The following is an 18,148-nucleotide window of genomic DNA, read 5'->3' on the forward strand; positions in this document are numbered from 1 at the left end:
ATGAGATCCTTCTACAAAAGGTGATTCTAAGGTTCATTCGGGTGAGTTGTGAAGGGACCGCCCATACAATCCCTTCACACACAACTAAAAGATCCTTTACATTACCTAGGCTAACATCATTCTAACTTCATAAAATAACATACATGTAATATGACATTCTCCTCCCAATGGTTATCAAAAGACTTACTCAAGTAAATCAAGAAGAGAATGTCTATACTTTACCTCTTCAACATTACCTAAATAATCCTTAAGACTACCTATGTTTGGGTCATGTTTAATGCATAAAAAAACATTCCTATCTACAGATTTCCTTAAGACTTATCTAGGTAAGATATGAAGTGACCATTCCTATGTCTTCTATACAGCTTAACTAGACAACCCTTAAACTACTATAGGAAAGTACTTATTCATTAATGTATTTTCTAACTTAAAATTAATCCTATTCTTTAATTATTTTAAATGACATTCATCACATAAGGACGTTCACGTAATATTTTTTGATAAAACCTAGGGACTTACTCACTAACATCTTCAAAGCCTATTGTGCAATGTCTAGATAACATCCTATGCCACCACCTATACTTCATAGAACCTCTCCTGTAGTATATGGTATCCCATAAGATGAGAATAGGAAATAACCGACACAGACAATGATAGATAAACATGGAATTCTTAGTCATAATGTACTTCGATTAAGGGTGCTTTACTTGCCAATGGTAGAAATTGGACACATCCTATGTTGGAACATGGTTAAGGAATATGAAGGATTTCTTTGCACTCTTGCCTCATTCTTTAACTAGATCTACTTCCCTTACCATACTCTCTCGATTCTAGCCTTTGTTCTCATAGAGTAATTCACATAAAGGATCACAAGAAGAGGTTCCATATCTAGTTCATAACCCAATCACGTTCACGGTACCAAAGAGGTACCCTAGGGATGCCTTTCAATGGAGAAGAAGATAGCTTAATAATTTTCCTAATGATGATTTCATGTCGCTCCAGCCAATTGATCCCTAAGACCACCATTTGCACAAGAAGGATATCATGACGACTTTCGACTACAAGGATATCATAACCTTACATCTAGGATGCAGGTTCCACATAAAATACCCTCTTAGCATCATTGAAGGTCACATGTCATTCATTCATACAAGACTAAGAGGATTTAGCTTCCTATGTCAAGAGATCTCATATTCATATTCATGCATGTGTCAAGTAATGGAATCAAGTCTAGCACACAAGACACACCAACGCTTTACTCACATATAACATATCATTAAAGAATCACATAAGAATAACCATTATCATCTATATGTAACCCTATACAATTCTATAATAACATCAATATAACCATCATAGACTCACATAGTCAATTAGGAAGAATCACAAATTAAACCTTAGAATAAACACCTAAGGACAAAGTCATAGGCTAACATGATCACCTAATGACAATGGAAAAACACATACTTCCAGCTTAACCACATGTAGATAGATATGATTATACCTCACATAATCAACTACACAAATCATTATAATGCATAAAGTAACACCGATGAGGCCACATAATTCACATAGTACTGCCACCATAAGTGGGCTATACCTATAACAACATATTTCATGAAAAAATAAAGAGAATTAGGGAAGCGTACCACCAATCCATTCTCACCACTTCAATCCATAGATAAATCATCCCATACAATACCAAAAGGCCCTTACCCATTTCCATGAACATTAATTCGATACAAAAACCACAATACTCATTGAATCTAAGTAAATTAAATATAGATTTATAAATACAAGACAATCTGTACATCAATTCAATACACTTCACATCAGTTAATAACCCAATGAAGACTACACTAGATTTCATAAGCAGTGACAAAATTGTCTAAGTATGCTTCATCCCTAGTTTCTAACCCAAGGGATGAGATGAGTTGTTTTCTTTTGGGAGTGTCTGATGACTTTGTAGAAGAATGTAATTCGTCTATGTATCATGATAATATGAATATCTCTCATCTAATGGTTTAGGCTCAACAAGTTCCAAAAAGTAGACTAAGGCGAAAGAATAGAGAGGTAAAAAGAGCCAAGTCTTTTGAAAGTGGTTCTTCAAAGGGGAAGTTGGAAAATTAAGATTAGCTTAAATTTAAGAGGAGGTTCTCCATCATATTCTTTCCGAAAATCCCAAGGCCTGTGATGATACCTTGTCTAACCATAAGTATCAAAAGGGAAGAGGTACTAGTTCACCAAGCAAGAAGCCTACTTGTGGAATGTATGGAAAGAAACGTATGGGTGGATGCCATGTTCTGACAAACAATTGCTTTGGGTTTGTTAAAGTGTTCGTAAGGTTAGAGATTGCCCTAATTTGAAAAGGCAAGACAAGGGGAGTGGCAAAGCAAGTGGTTCTAATGTTGATCCTCCAATAAAGAATATCTTTATGATCTTTTCTCTTAGGGTGAACAGGAGATTTCTCCTGATTTGGTAACCGGTATGTTACAAGTGTTCTATTTAAATGATTATACTTTACTTGATCCAGGTGCAACCTTGTCATTTGTTACTCCTTTGATTTCTATAAAGTTTGATATTTTTATTGATATTTGGAATGAACCTTTTATGGTAACTACCCTATAAGTGATTTGGTGGTTCGAAAGAGGGTATGTAGAAATTTTCCTATAATGTTTCCCAATAGAGTTACCCATGTTGAATTAGTAGATTTAGATATGATTTATTTTGAAATAATTTTGGGAATGTATTAGTTTCATGCTTTTTTCCTTTCATTGATTGTAGAACCAGAGTTGTCAAGTTTAATTTTCCTAATGAACCCATCTTACAGTGGAATGAGGGAATTACTATTCCTAGGGTCGTATTATTTCTTTTTTAAAGGTTTGTAAAATGATCTCTAAAGGGTGTTTACAACCTATTTTAGTATTAAAAGATTTACACTCTGAAATCCTCCCGTTAAGTTAGTACCCATAGTTATGGAATTTCTAGAGGTCTTTCCGAATGATCTTCCCTGAATTCCTTCCGAACGGAATATTTATTTTGGTTTCGATTTTCTACAAGATACAAATCCCATTTCAATTCCTCCTTATCGGATGGCTCTGGCCGAATTGAAAGATTTGAAGGTTCATCTCAAGGATTTACTAGACAAAGGATTTATTCAACCTACTATTTCCCCATGGGGTACTCCGGTTTTATTTGTGAAGAAGAGGGATGGTTCACATAAGATGTTTCTTTCCTACCGGACACTCAATAAAGTGATCATTGAGAATAAGTGTAACCCCCTTAAATGTACTAAGGTGAACTAGAGCTTAGTGAATGTTTCTTGAGTGAATTTTAAGTTAAAATGAGTTACATTATTGTTCTTAGGCAGTATGTGATGTTTGGAGGTCAAACTTCCAAGAACGTCCATGAAGTTTCAGAAGGTGTGCCCCCAATTACCTTGAAATAAATAATACAAACCCTAAGCATATCCTCAAGGGTTTGAATAGTATGCTCCACTTGACCATCTTTTTGGATGAAAAATCTGCACCCAAATTTACCTTAGTACCCAACTCTTCATGGAATGACCTCCGAAACCTAGATGTGAATTGTGCACCCCAATCCGATATGGTAGATAACCAAATACCATGCCGACACACAATCTCATCGATAAAGATCCTAGCATAATCTTTCGCCAAATAAGTAGACTTGACGAGAACAATGTGAGCTTACTTGATCAACCTATCCACAACCCTCTATATAAAGTCATATTGCCTTTGAGTCGAGGCAAACCTACTACAAAATCCATACTATTGTCTTCCCACTTCCGAGTAGGAACTTGGATTTCTTGTATTAATCCATCCGACTTTTGATGTTAACCTTTCACTTGTTGGCAATTTAGACACTTAGCAACAAACTCCTCTATGTCCTTTTTCAAACCTTCCTACCAAAATACTTCCATAAGGTCATGCTACATTTTGTCGAACCCGAATGAATGGACGGTACCCATTCATCCGGGTTGGAAAAAAATGTAGCATGACCTTATGGAAGTAGTTTGGTGTGAAGGTTTGATAAAGGACATTGCAAAATTTGTTTCTATGTATCTAAATTGCCAAAAAGTGAAAGCGGAAAATCAAAAGTTGGGTGGCTAACTACAAGAAATTAAAGTTTCTACTTGGAAGTGGGAAGACATCAGTATGGATTTTCTAGTAGGTTTGCCTCGGACTCAAAGAAAATATGACTCTATATGGGTGGTTGTGGATAGGATGACCAAGTTCGTTCACTTTGTTCCTGTCAAGTCTACTTACTTAGTGGATGATTATGCAAGGATCTTCATCGATGAGATTGTTTGTCGCCATGATATTATGTTATCCATCATATTAGATCGGGGTGCACAATTCACATCTAGGTTTTGGAGTCATTCCATGATGAGTACGGTACTAAGGTAAATTTGAGTACCGCTTTTCATCTTCAAACGGATGGTCAAGTGGAGTTTACTATTCAAACTCTTAAGGATACGCTTAGGGCTTGTATTATTTATTTCAAAGGAAATTGGGAAAAGAATTTTCCTTTGGTGGAGTTTGCTTATAATAATACTTTTCGTTAATCCATATCCATGGCTCCTTATGAAGCCTTATATGGTAGGAGGTGCAGGTCTCCTATTTGATGGTTTGAAGTTGGTAAGTCTTTTCTTCTTTGTCCCAATTTTATTTATAAGACTTTAGAGAAGGTTCATGTCATATGGAACCGGTTGCAAAAAGCCTATGGTCGGCAAAAGTCTTATGCGGATCATAGGAGAAGGGATTTGGAGTTTGAAGAAGGTGATAAGGTGTATTTAAAAATTTCACCTATGAAGGGGGTGGTGAGATTAGACAAGAAAGGGAAGTTGATTCCTCGTTATGTGGGTCCCTATGAAATCATTAAAAAAGGGTTTGTAAGGTTTCCTATGAGTTAAGGTTGCCTAGTGAATTGACTTCGGTTCATACAGTTTTACATGTTTCCATGATTAAGAAGTGTATCGGTGATCCCAAGCCTATTTTTCCTATTGAGGGTCTTGGTGTGAAGGATAATCTCTCTTATAATGAAGTTCTGGTTCAAATACATAATAGGCAAATAAGGAAATTGAGGAATGAAGTGGTGGCTTCCGTAAAGGTGTTATGGAAGAATCACCTAGTTGAGGGTGCAACATGGGAGTCCAATACCGACATGAAGTCCCGTTACCCTCATCTACTTGATAATTAGGGTTAGTTTTTCTTACTAACAATGAAAATTATCGTGAAAGATTAAAGTTTCTTGATTTTTGGTGAAGTTTTGTAAAATGTACACATTTGATGTTGTCGTAGTGAAATTACTGTGAAACATGCCTAATTAACTTTAAAATTGTCAATTCTTCTCTTCGTCTTGGTTTGAGTTATGTTGTTCATTTTGATATTGTGAGTCTTTAATAATGATATGTACCATGACGGTAAGTAGAACTTTGACATAATTGATTCATAAATGGTATGTTGAGCTCGTGTTGTTGTTAGAAGGACATTCCTCAAAATGTAATGTTTATCCTTGTGTGTGGTAATTGATATTTTGAATTGCCTTGTGTAAGTGATATGGGTGATGTTGTTATGTATTTTTTTTGTTTGGCTGTTAGTCCTGAGTCTATTTCTCCATGCAGAAGTTTTTTTGTGTCATTAGTGACAAATGTTTCTAAGGGGGTGATAATGTAACACTTCAAAAATCTAAGATGTGTTCTAGAGCCTAACATAAGTGTCATAAGGTCTAGACACTTTTTAAGGTCCATTCTAATGAATATAAGTCATTTAGTAAGTATAGAAACCAAAACATCCAAGAATGTCCATGACGTCCGGAAATTAGTTCAATGAGGTACTAGCATGCCTTAGCCTATTTTACTAGCATTAGGAAGTCGGAAAAAGATCAAAATTTGTGGAAGGGTGTTGTAACAACCCTAAAAATGACTATGCTAACTAATGTCTAACGTATCTAGAATGCCTAGATTAGACCGGGTTCACACGGATTGATGTACGTAGGACCAGACATCTGATCCTCTGCAACAGCCAAGCCAACAGACAGGGTGAGTTAGTTGAGCTAGAAAATGTTTGGTCCAGCCATACAGGGCACCCGAATATGAAGATTTACCTGGATGAGTCTTTACCAGACTTAAAAAGAAGAAATCTTAAGTTTGGAGGTTCTAGCGGTAAAATGGTCTTTTCCAGGATAGGTTAGTATTATAATTACCCTTAATACTTAATTAATTATTTATTAATATGGTGGAGAGGAATTTTGGGGAGAAAGGCCAGAAATTGGCCTTTGAGCAAAATCTTGCTCCACCCGGGTTCGAACCTAGGTGGAGTCAATGATTTAATTGATTTATAGTATTTAGTGAATTAGTTAAATAAATTAATATTTAATTTGCTGATTTAATTAAAGGAAAATCAGATTTTTAATAATAATAATAATAATAATAATAAATAATAATAATAATAATAATAATAATAATAATAATAATAATAATAATAATAATAATAATAATAATAATAATAATAATAATAATAATGAGGAGTTCTAGTTTGAATAAGTCTCCACCTAACTCTCCTAATCCAAATCCACTCAAACTCACATTTCTCTCTACTCTCATCTCACTTGAACGTTTGATTATCTCTAAAAGAACAGAACAACAAAAATATAAAATGTTCATCTAGAACTTGAACGCTAAAAAAACTCAGAAGAAAAGTTAGTCTAAAAACGTAAAGCAAAACAAAGTTTTTGACGGGATTGTTCTTAATGTTTCGGTGGTGAGTCTTGGTGTCGTGGGAAATTAGCAGGATTGGAAATGTTTTGAACTACATTAAGGTATGGGGTTTCTTCCTCTTGGTCCTTTTCCCAAGATACTCTAGGTCTTAGATGATTCTACTCCAAAAACTAGGGTTGTTCCCCATTGCATGTTCCTTGTCCCTAGCTCCCAATGATCATAGGTTGGTATGTCTGCTGGTAGATTAGGCGTGTAATGTGATGTTTTTGATGAACATATTTATGAAAGATGTGTTCTGAAAAAGTGAATTACGTTAACATTATTGTGATGTGTGTTCCGTGAGTTAGTCATAGTTTGAAGCCTGGATTTTTACATGTTAAATGTTGTATTCTACGTATATGAATATGTTAAAAACGTGATGTTCATATGAGTTAAAAGTTGCTGAATTGAATGATAATTCTTTATTGAAAGTAACCTTGAAAATGCATTTGAAGATCTCCCTAAAAACTACTCGAAATGTCTTGATGTTCAACGTGAAAGAGGGTGAGAAAATGGACTGCAAAAAGGTTATTAAACCCTCCAAAATAACCATGAAAACTCACCTAAAGTTGCACTAGATGTTACACGAAAATTTATCCTAAATCTAACATCTAAATGTTGAGAAAATGGAATGCAAAGAGGGTGAACAAATTTCCAGCATTCTTGAAATTTGTTTTTGGGCAGCTTACCGTAAAACAATTCACGTTCTAAAATATATTTTCTAATGCTTGAGGAAATTGGGGATCGAACCCAAGACGTCAATGTATACATGTTATAAAAATTAAATAATAAAATCTTGTATGGGCTATTCGAAATGGGGTAAAGTTCAAGTGAAAGATTAGGAGACAAAAATGAAAGAAAATGAAGTGAGGCATGTGGGGTTCGAGCTGACAACCTTTTGGATTGTATAAAGGAGAAAAATAAATGTGGGGAATGGATATCGAACCCACAAACTCTTGAATGTGTGAGAGATTTAGGAGAAAAATAAATGTGGGGAGTGGAGATTGAACCGATAACCTTTTGAATAGATGAGAGAGTTAGGGGAAAAATAAAGAAGAAAAATAAATGTGGAGAGTGGGAATTGAATCCACGACCTATTGAAGAGATAAGAGATATAGGAGAAAAATAATGGAGAAAATAAATGTGAAGAGTGGGGATTGAACCCATAACCCCTTGTATAGGTGAGAAAGTTAAGATATAAATTAAGAGAAAAAGAATGAGCTTGTGGGGGATTGATCCCACAACCTCCTTGCCTTAAACAAAAAGAGAAGAGGAAAAGAAAGAAATTATTATTGGAGTGATGGGGATCGAACTAGGGTCTCCCAAAATTGAAAAAAGAAATCATCAAGTTTGATATAAGATTAAGTGTTACTCAAGGGATTCAAAATTGTGTTCCTTGCCGAATTTCGTATTGACACATAAGTCATACATAAAGATATATTTAATTAATGTTGCCTCTAAAGACCGAAATCAATATCTTGGCATATCTACAATATGCATAAGTCTTCTACCATATAATTTTTGCTAAATATGAATAACTTAGAAAAACTATTAATGAAGCGTAATGGCTTGTATCTGTGGACTCATAAGTCTAGCATACATTTCAATGTGAAACCTAAGATGTATGTGATTAAATGATGTAACCCTAAAAGGGTTAACTGAGAGTGTGAAACACACTAAAGGGCCAAGTGCATTGGCATATGATGAAATGAACATTCATGTAAAAGGGGTGAGTAATTATGACGAGCAAATGTGCTAAATCTAATGAATTTGGTGATAACATGATAAGAGGCAAATGTGAAAGATGAGAGCAATCTCAAATGAGCCTAAGTAAATGTTACAAAAACGTACTCACCTATGAGAGTGTAAAATTAATGAAGAGACCAGTCTCTGTGATTACCCTAATGAAAGTATTGAAGTTAATTCATACTTAATACTAATGATGAGATGAGAAATCATCTAATGAGCTATGATGTCCTCATCCTAGAAATAAACTTCCATGACGTATGAGAAGAATATAATAGAACTTTATATTGGGAACCGATAAGCTAGCTATGAGCGGTGATGCCTTCCTTTGGGAAGGGCGGAGGTTCACATAACTCCCATGACATGAGACTGTCTGCCATACCGGGTATGGTTATCCTTATATTTCCTAGTCTTTTAACCTATACTGCCAAATTAGAGATCTAGCAGGGTTCAACTCTCTATATACACTAGCATGTTTGGTTCAGTTTGGCTGGTGATTCAACACCTTTTCATTGTGGAGATTACACAATTGCTTTCATGATACTCACATGATCAATGTCCGTTAAGGTTAAAGTTCCCAAATAAAGAATGAGGCAAGCATCAACAAATACACATAACGAAATGAACGATACCAATGGTGTTAGGATAGGATAATCAAGAGGTGAGCTAGACTTAAGTAATAACAGTAGGTTATTCTTATTCATTGCACAACGAATCCGATGGGAGTCTAAAAATACATCCTAGGTATGACTGGTGGCTGCACTAGTATATGAAAGAATGAAAATGAAGTATGTATTAATGAATGAAGCAGACTCTGTGTTTGTTAAAGAAGGCTCCCTAGTTAAGGTCCCATATGTTGAGCCCTCATTTTGGGAAGTCCTAATGTCAAGTCCATGATTCCATTGTCTTATGACATATGAAAGAATGATATGAACTATGTGATATGATATATGTAATATTTTATGTGCTATTTGCAAAATGATAAGTATGATTATGCATGTTACACTAATGGCATGACTTTACTAATCCGAAATTGGCAAGTCCACTAACATGACTTTCAATAATTCATATCGATAGGAAAGAAATCTTCTTAATCATGCATGTCCTTGGTGTGTGATTGCATATACCCATACTTAGTACAAGTGTGTACTAATCCCATACAACTAACATTTTTAGGTGTAGGCACAGGTAGACGTTAGAGATTACAGATCGACGCTGAAGATATCTGGACGTGGAGCATTCATCAAGATTTGGTAGTGCCTCGTGCTTTCGAGGACGCTTGCCTATTATATTATAGCTTAGATAGATGTTTGAGTTCGTGGAGTATGTTCCACTAGCGTTTCTTTCTCATCTTATTTCAGACATTGTATTGGTGCCATTTTTGAAAGTAAACACTTAATGCAATATGGAACTATTTCTTTTATTCGATAATCTTAATATTAGAGGTTGATTGTCAATGTTTATCAGTTTAAGAAAAAGGTATTATATGAATGTTATGTATCAAAAATTTCAAATTTTCCGCTAAAAATTAACCTAGATGAAATAATGATGACGCACGTAGGCTTGTCTGCGACCTTTGAAAGGTCAACGACACCGGTATCATCTGGGGTCTAGATTCCGGTCATGAAAAAGGTTGTATTAGAGCCCTAAGTTAATTCTAAGGATAATAAGTTCACATCAACCACATCTGGTAGTTTCTAAATCATGGTAGTGAAGTGCATTACTATCCTAAATTAGAGACTGCAGATGCGTAGGAAAAATTCCCTTCTTCTGAACTTATCGTTCCTTCTCTAATATATGATTTCTTCATGTTAAGAGTGTATCTAACATCAAAACTTAAGATTCAAAAAGATAAATATGAGGAGAAACGCAGGCGGAGAGATTGGAGGAGCAACTGCTGGCGTAAATCAAGTTCCTCCCTAGGCTCCAGCTACTGGAATGGAGATGCATGTTAACCCAACTTGGTAGATAGATAGAGAAGTGAGGACAACCTTGGTGCATATGGCCCAAGCAATCACTTTAAATTCTCAGGCTATTATAGCCCAGGCGGAGCAACAAGTTATTTCCAGGAGAACCCACCTTCCAGCGCCATGGCTAGCAGGTTAAGGGACCTTACGAGGGTGACTCCTCCCATTTACACTATATCAAAGATTGTTGAGGATCTCGAGGAGGAGTGTAGGGAAGCTATATTGCATGATAGCATGGACCTTTCCATGCTTATAGTACATGTCCAACAAGTGGGAAAAAAAACGAAGAGGAAGCACAGTAGGGCAGGGAACAGGTAAAGCCAACCTGAGGAGAATTTTGCAAGGAAGAGTAGAACTGATATCAGAGATAAGACAAGGTTTAAAAAGGTACTCTCCCACCAAGGGGAGTCAAGTTCATTCAAGGGTCACTATGATAAGGATTCTGAGCCCAGAGTCAAGAGAAACAGTGAATTAGATACTCCCTCGAAGTGGCCACCTTGCACGAAATATGGAAAAAATCATAGAGGAGAGTGTATAAGGGGCTCTAACAGTTGTTACAGTTGTAGCAAACCGGGTCACATGATGAAGGATTGTCCATATATGATTGGTCTAGAAAAAGGGAAGGAGAAAGTTCAACCAAATGGTTCAAGTGAAGAGGCTCCAAGGAGGCAACGATTCTTCGCACTCAAGTCTAGGAGGTAGGGGAACACACCTCTGGTGATGTCTCCAGTGCATAGCCTAAATTAGTTTGTCATGTGTATGTTTTTATGTTCTAGTATGAAGTTAATACGTTTGAGTCATCATGTTTGTTGCTGACTTATGTGACATATGTGTATATGTATGTTGTATGCTATGATGAGACTAGTTTAGGAATGCGTTTCTTAGTCAATTAATGCGAAGCTGCTAGTAGGTTTCAAGGATGTGCACCAACCTACTAATATGTAAATCTGATATTCGCCAATAAAAAGCATTGAATATGTTAGGTATGGATTTTCTCCATAAGTGTTATGCTACCATAGACTATCAAACCAGGGTAGTGAGGTTTATGTTGCCAATTGAGATAGGGTATAAATGGACAGGGCGTGGACCAATCCAACAATGCCATATAATTTCAAATCTTATGGCCAAAAAAATGTTATCTAAGGGTTAGATATACTCCTCCTAAGGATGGTCTTATTTAAGAAACTCTATGTTTTAGGGCAATAGTCGACTTGGTGATGTAAGTACAAAATCGTATGCGTAATTATTGCACTATGTGAGTTAATATGAATTCATATTACTATTTTTGTATAGCGTGGACAAGATTTTGTTTTGCTTGCATGAGTGGTGAGGTGCATCATGTTATGTGAGATTGATAAGGAAGTACATCAATTTTAATTATGAAGCTTCAGATCAATTTGAGTAATATGCACTATCCAGAGTAACTATGAAACAGAAATTCACAAAAAGTAAAGTCTCAAGTATTTTAACATATTTTCAAAAATCACCCTCTTTATTTTAAAATGAGTATAATTAGGTGAAGAATGTTCCCAGGGGGGGGGATAATGTAACAACCCTAAAAATGACTATGCTAAGAAATGTCTAATGTATCTAGAATGCCTATATTACACCGTGTTCAAAAGGATTGATGCGTGTAGAACCAGACCTCTGAACCTCTATAACAGCCAAGCCAACTAACTTGGTGAGTTAGTTGAGCTAGGAAAGGTCGGGTCCAGCCATATAGGGCACCCGAAAATGAAGATTTACCCGTATGAGTCTTTACCATACTTAAAAAGTGGAAATCTTAAGTTTAAATATTCTAGGGGTATAATGGTCTTTTTCAGTCTAGGGGTAGAATTGTAATTACTCTAAATATTTAATTAATTAATTATTTAATATAGTGGAGGGGAATTTTGGGGAGAAAGGGTCGAAATTGGCCTTTGAGCAAAATCTTGCTCCACTCGTGTTCGAACGTAGGTGGATGCAATGATTTAATTGATTTATTGTATTTAATGATTTATTTAAATAAATTAATTAAAGGAAAATCATATTTTTCATAAATATTGATAACAACATTAATAATAAGGAGTCCTACTTTGACTAAGTCTCCACCTAACTCTCCTAATCCTAATCAACTCAAACGCACGTTTCTCTCTACTCTCATCTCAATTGAACGTCTGACTATCTCTAAAAGAACAGAACAACATAAAAATAAAAAGTTCATCTAAAACTTGAACGCTAAAAAAACTCAGAAGAAAAGTTGGTCTAAGAACGTAAAGCAAAACAAAGTTCTTGATGGGATGGTGCTTGAAGTTTCGGTGGCGAGGCTTGGTTTCGTGGTAAATTTTCAGCATTGGAACAAGTTTAGAATGACATTAAGGTATGGGTTTTCTTACTCTTAGTCCTTTTCCCAAGATACCCTTAAGTCTCATATGAATCTACTCCGAAAACTAGGGTTGTTCCCCATTACATGTTCCCTGTCATTAGCTCCCAATTATCTTAGGTTGTTATGTATGTTGGTAGATTAGGCGTGTAATGTGATGTTTGTGATTAATATATTCATGATAGATGTGTTCTGAAAAAGTGAACTATGTTAACATGATTGTGCATGTGTGTGCCGTGAGTTAGGCATGGTTTGAAGCCTGGATTTTTACTTGTTAAAATGTTGTATTTTACATATATGAATATGTTAAAAACGTGATGTTCATATGAGTTCAAAGTTGCTTAATTGAATGATAATTCTTTATTGAAAGTAACCTTGAAAATGCACCTAAAGATCACCCTAAAAACTACTCCAAATGTTTTGATGTTTAATCTGAAAGAGGGTTAGAAAATGGACTGTAAAAAGTTTATGAAATTATCGAAAATAACCATGAAAACTCACCTAAATATGCACTAGATGTTATACAAAAAATTATCCTAAATCTAACATCTAAAGGTTCAGAAAATTGAATGCAAAGAATGTGAACAAATTTTCAACGTTCAGGAAATTTGTTTTTCGGCAGCAAGCTGTAAACAATTCATGTTCTATTATATTTTTTAGTGGGGATCAAATCCAAGACCTCACCATATACATGTTATAAAAATTAAATTATAAAGCGTGGTAAGGAGGATTCGAAATGGGGTAAAGTTCAAGTGAAAAATTAGGGAAAAAATATAGGAAAATAAAGTGAGGCATGTTGGGTTCGAACCCACAACCTCTCGGACGGATAAAGGATAAAAATAATTGTGGAGAGTAAGGATTTAACCAATGACCTCTTGAAAGGATGAAAAAGTTAGGAGAAAAATAAAGGAGAAAAATAAATGTGGAGAGTGGGGATTGAACGAACTACCTCTTCAATAGATGAGAGAGTTAGGGGGGAAATAAAAGAGCAAAATAATGTGTAGAGTGGGGATTGAAGCCACGACCTCTTGAATGGATGAGAGAGTTAGCAGACAAAATAAATGTGAAGAGTGGGAATTGAACGCACAACCCCTTGAATAGGTTAGAAAGTTAAGAGATTAATAATGAAAAAAAAGAATGAGCTTGTGGGGAATTGATCCCACAACCTCCTTGCCTTAAACATAAAAGAGAAGAGGAAAAGAAATGAAATATTATTGGAGGGATGGGGATCAAACTAGTGTCTTCCAAATCTGAAAAAATGAAATCATCAACTTTAATATAAGATTAAGTGTTTCTCAAGGGATACGAAATCGGGTTCCCTTGCCCAATTCCTTATTGACACATATGTAATATGTAAACATATATTTAATGAATGCTGCCTCTATGGACCGAAATTAATATCTTGGAATATCTACAAGATGCATTAGTATTGTACTACATAATCTTGGGTAAATATGAATCACTTATACAACCTATGAAAGGAGCCTCATGGCTTGTATGTGTGGACTCATAAGACTAGCATACATTTTAAAGTAAGTAAAACCAGTGATGTATGTTATGAAATTATGTAACCCTAAAAGAGTTAAGTGAGAATGTTACACACTAAAGGGCCAAGTGTATTGGCATATGATAAAATGAACATTCACATAAAGGGGGTGAGTAAATATTAAAAGCAAATGTGTTAAAGCTAATGAATGTGGTGACAACATGATTAGATGCTAATTTGAAAGATCAGAGCAAACTCAAATTAGCCTAAGTAAATGTTATTAAAATTTACTCACCTATAAGATTGTAAAATTAATGAAGAGACCAGTCTCTATGAACACCCTAATTAAAGTATTTAAGTTAATGCATACTTAATACTAATGATGAGATGAGAAATCATCTAATCTTCTATGATATTCTTTTGCTAAAATCCAGCTTCCATAATGTATGAGTTGAATGTAATGGAACTTTATACTGAGCACCGATAGGCTAGCTATGAGCGTGATCCCTTCCTTAGGGAAGAGCGAAGGTTCACGTATCTCTCATGAGATGAGAATGTCTGGCGTGATGGGTGAGTTTCCTTATATCTCCTAGTCTTTAAACCTATACTTCCAATATAAGGATCTCTTCGAGTTCAATTACCTATATACTCTAGCATATTTTTGTTCACATTGGCCGGTGATTCCACATCTTTTGAATGTGCGGATTACACAATGGATTTCATGATGCTCACATGATCTATAGGTTAAAGTCCCAAAAGAAAGAATGAAGCCAGCCTCAACGAATACACATAATGAAATGAACGATAACAAAGTTGATAGGATAGGAAAATAAAGAGGTGAGCTAGACTTTAAGTAATAACACTAGATTATTCTTGGTCATTGCACAGCGAACCCGATGAGAGTCTTAAACTACATTCTAGGTATTACTGGTGGCTGCACTAGCATATGAAAGAATGATAATGAAAGTACGTATGAATGAATGAAGCAGACTCTCATGGCATGAGTTTCCTAATTCGAAATTGGCAAGTCCACTGACTCAACTTCCCATAATTCATATTGATAGGAAAGAGCTCTTCTTAATCATGCATGTCCTTTTTGTTTGCTTGCATATACCCATACTTAGAATAGGTGTGTACTAATCCCATAGAACTCTACATTTTTAGGTGCAGGCATACGTGGACGTTAGAGTTTATAGGTCGACGCTGAAGTTATCAGGACGTGGAGTATTCATCCAGATTTGGTAAGACCTCATGCTTTTGAGGACGCTTGGCCATTATATTCTAGCCTAGATATAGGTTTGAGTTAGTGGACTAAGTTCTACTAGCGTTTCTTTCTCATCTTATTTCAGACATTGTATTGGTGCCATTTTGGCAAGTATACACTTACTGCACTATGGAACAATCATTCGATGATCTGAATATTATATGGTTTATGGTGAACGTTTATGATTTTAAGTAGAATGTCTTATATGAATATTAAGTAACAAAAAGTTCAAATTTTCCGCTAAATTAACCTAGAAGAAGTAATGATGACATATGTAGGATTCTCTGCGACCTTTGAGAGGTGAATGACGCCGGTATCATATGCGGTCTAGACTCTGGTAATGAAAAAGTTTTTATTAGTAAGGTATAAGATCTATTTAACCTTTGATACCTCTTTCCTCAAAGGATTCCATCAAATTGATTTCAAAAGTTTAGTTTTCAAGTGGGTTTCATCCAATCTAAAAATTTATGCTATGAGTACATTTGTTTATGATTTGTTTTGGATATTATGAGTACATTAGCTTGTACTTCAACATAATTATGATATATCTTGATGGTTTAATATAGTTTGTAGAAGATGACCTTTACCCCTTAACCCTAGGTTATGATCTTGATATAAATTAGGTTATATTGGTTCAATTGACTTGGTTATTGGTTCAATTACTACAAGATGATGTTGTTATACTAATTATAAATCAATTAGGGTCATATATATTCCTTTCATACTAGTTCTTGAGAAGTGATCTAGGTTATTAAGTATGTTGTGAATTTGACATAAGTATCTTGTCGTAAGCTATGAACTAGTATTGAGTTTTGAAGTAGTGATTGTTTTAGCCTTGTTACCATGTTGCTCATTGAATTGTGATTATGTTATACCCTATTGGGTTGAATTAAGGTTGATGATAAGTCCTTGATGATGAATTATGAATGAGACTTGGTAAGTCTTGTGATCCCTATTCTTTACTTCAAATTATGGTTAATTCTGATTAATCCATTATGTGATATCGGAGTATGCCTTGTATTAGTATTTATATGGTGGGAGGACGTTGAATTGAAATCTCTTTACTATGGTTTTTTCAGGTGTTGTCTGAGGTGTAAATGCTATAATTTTGGTGAATGATTTACCAATGTGTCTTATCATTATATGAAAAGGATAATGTGCTAACCTCAACTATATGAATTGTAATGAAAGGGCAATACTCATGTAATTCTTATTGAGCTATGAGGATGATGATGTTTATACAAGCGTTAGACTATGTGACCTACAATAAGCTATGATGAATAATAAAGACATTAAAGACATTTCAAAATAGACTCTAGCTTAGCACCGAGTGAACTAGAGTGAGGAGTGTCGCTTCACACATAGAGAATGTAGGAGAACTAATGTACTCTTGATATGGGAGACCACAATGGATGTAGCATAAAGAGGGCCCCAACTATATCTCCTAATTCATTAAGTATGTTGGCCCCATAAGAATACTAGCTAGTGGATCCGCGTAGTAGCTGTGTTAATATTTTCGTACTACCTTGCCAAGTAGTCCGCCTTCTTATGGTATGGGAATCCATGACACCGGATCGCATATTAGCTCATGTGGTCCATTTAGGTTAGGGAAGGATGTTTCCAAAAGGTAAAATGAATTAAGATATGAACTCTAACTAAGATAACCGAAGGTGTTTAGCTTAGTCTAGATGGAGGTATGGGACTCTATTTAGAAATTGCACTAGTTAGCCTTTAGGGAAGTGTTAGGACGATGTTTTTATATATATGATTATGATGTATATGATATGTATATGATGAACTTGGACATTTTTGATACAATATGTTGATTACTTTCACTCATTCATATGTGTTGGACTACATTGTTAAAGTAGGATTATATGTACTCCTAAATTCTATTCTAAATGAAGTAGGAAGTTAGTAATGATTTTTGTTAGGTTACTTGATTGATAAAAATTATGAGGCTTTACTTGGTCATTGAACTTGTTGAATTGATAGGGGTTCATGGGTAAGTGTCTTTCTTTAGTTATGTTCGAAATGTACTATTGTTCATGCTTGTGGTTATTTATGACTAGATACTAGAGTTACTTGATTATATATTCATAATATCCACATTGACTTGACTTGTTTTGATGTTGTTGGTCATGTGATGTACGTGTCTATGACTTAATGAATATGACTAATTGGTTTTGTATAGTCTTGTTTAATGTTCATAAAGGTTTTTAACAAAAAGTGCATACTTATTTAAATGTCCTTGTTTCTAAAATAGTTTCAAAGTATGTGTGCATATGGTCTTATACTTGGTACAAATGGTGTACTAACGTCATTTCTCCATTTTCCCTAACATTTTAGGTTCCGGTCGTTCAAGGGATTTTAAAGACGACTTTGATGAAGACATGGAATTCTTGATCATCCAAGTTGGGTAGTTCATCACTTTTTGAGGGCAATCCTAATATCAAACTATGAAGTTGTTTTAGTATTAAGACATTTATGTTTCTTTTGTTTCATTTGAGTACTAAATATTGTATGACATATATGCGGTCCTATT

Source organism: Solanum pennellii, chromosome 11, assembly GCF_001406875.1.
Source record: "Solanum pennellii chromosome 11, SPENNV200".
NCBI lineage: Eukaryota > Viridiplantae > Streptophyta > Magnoliopsida > Solanales > Solanaceae > Solanum > Solanum pennellii.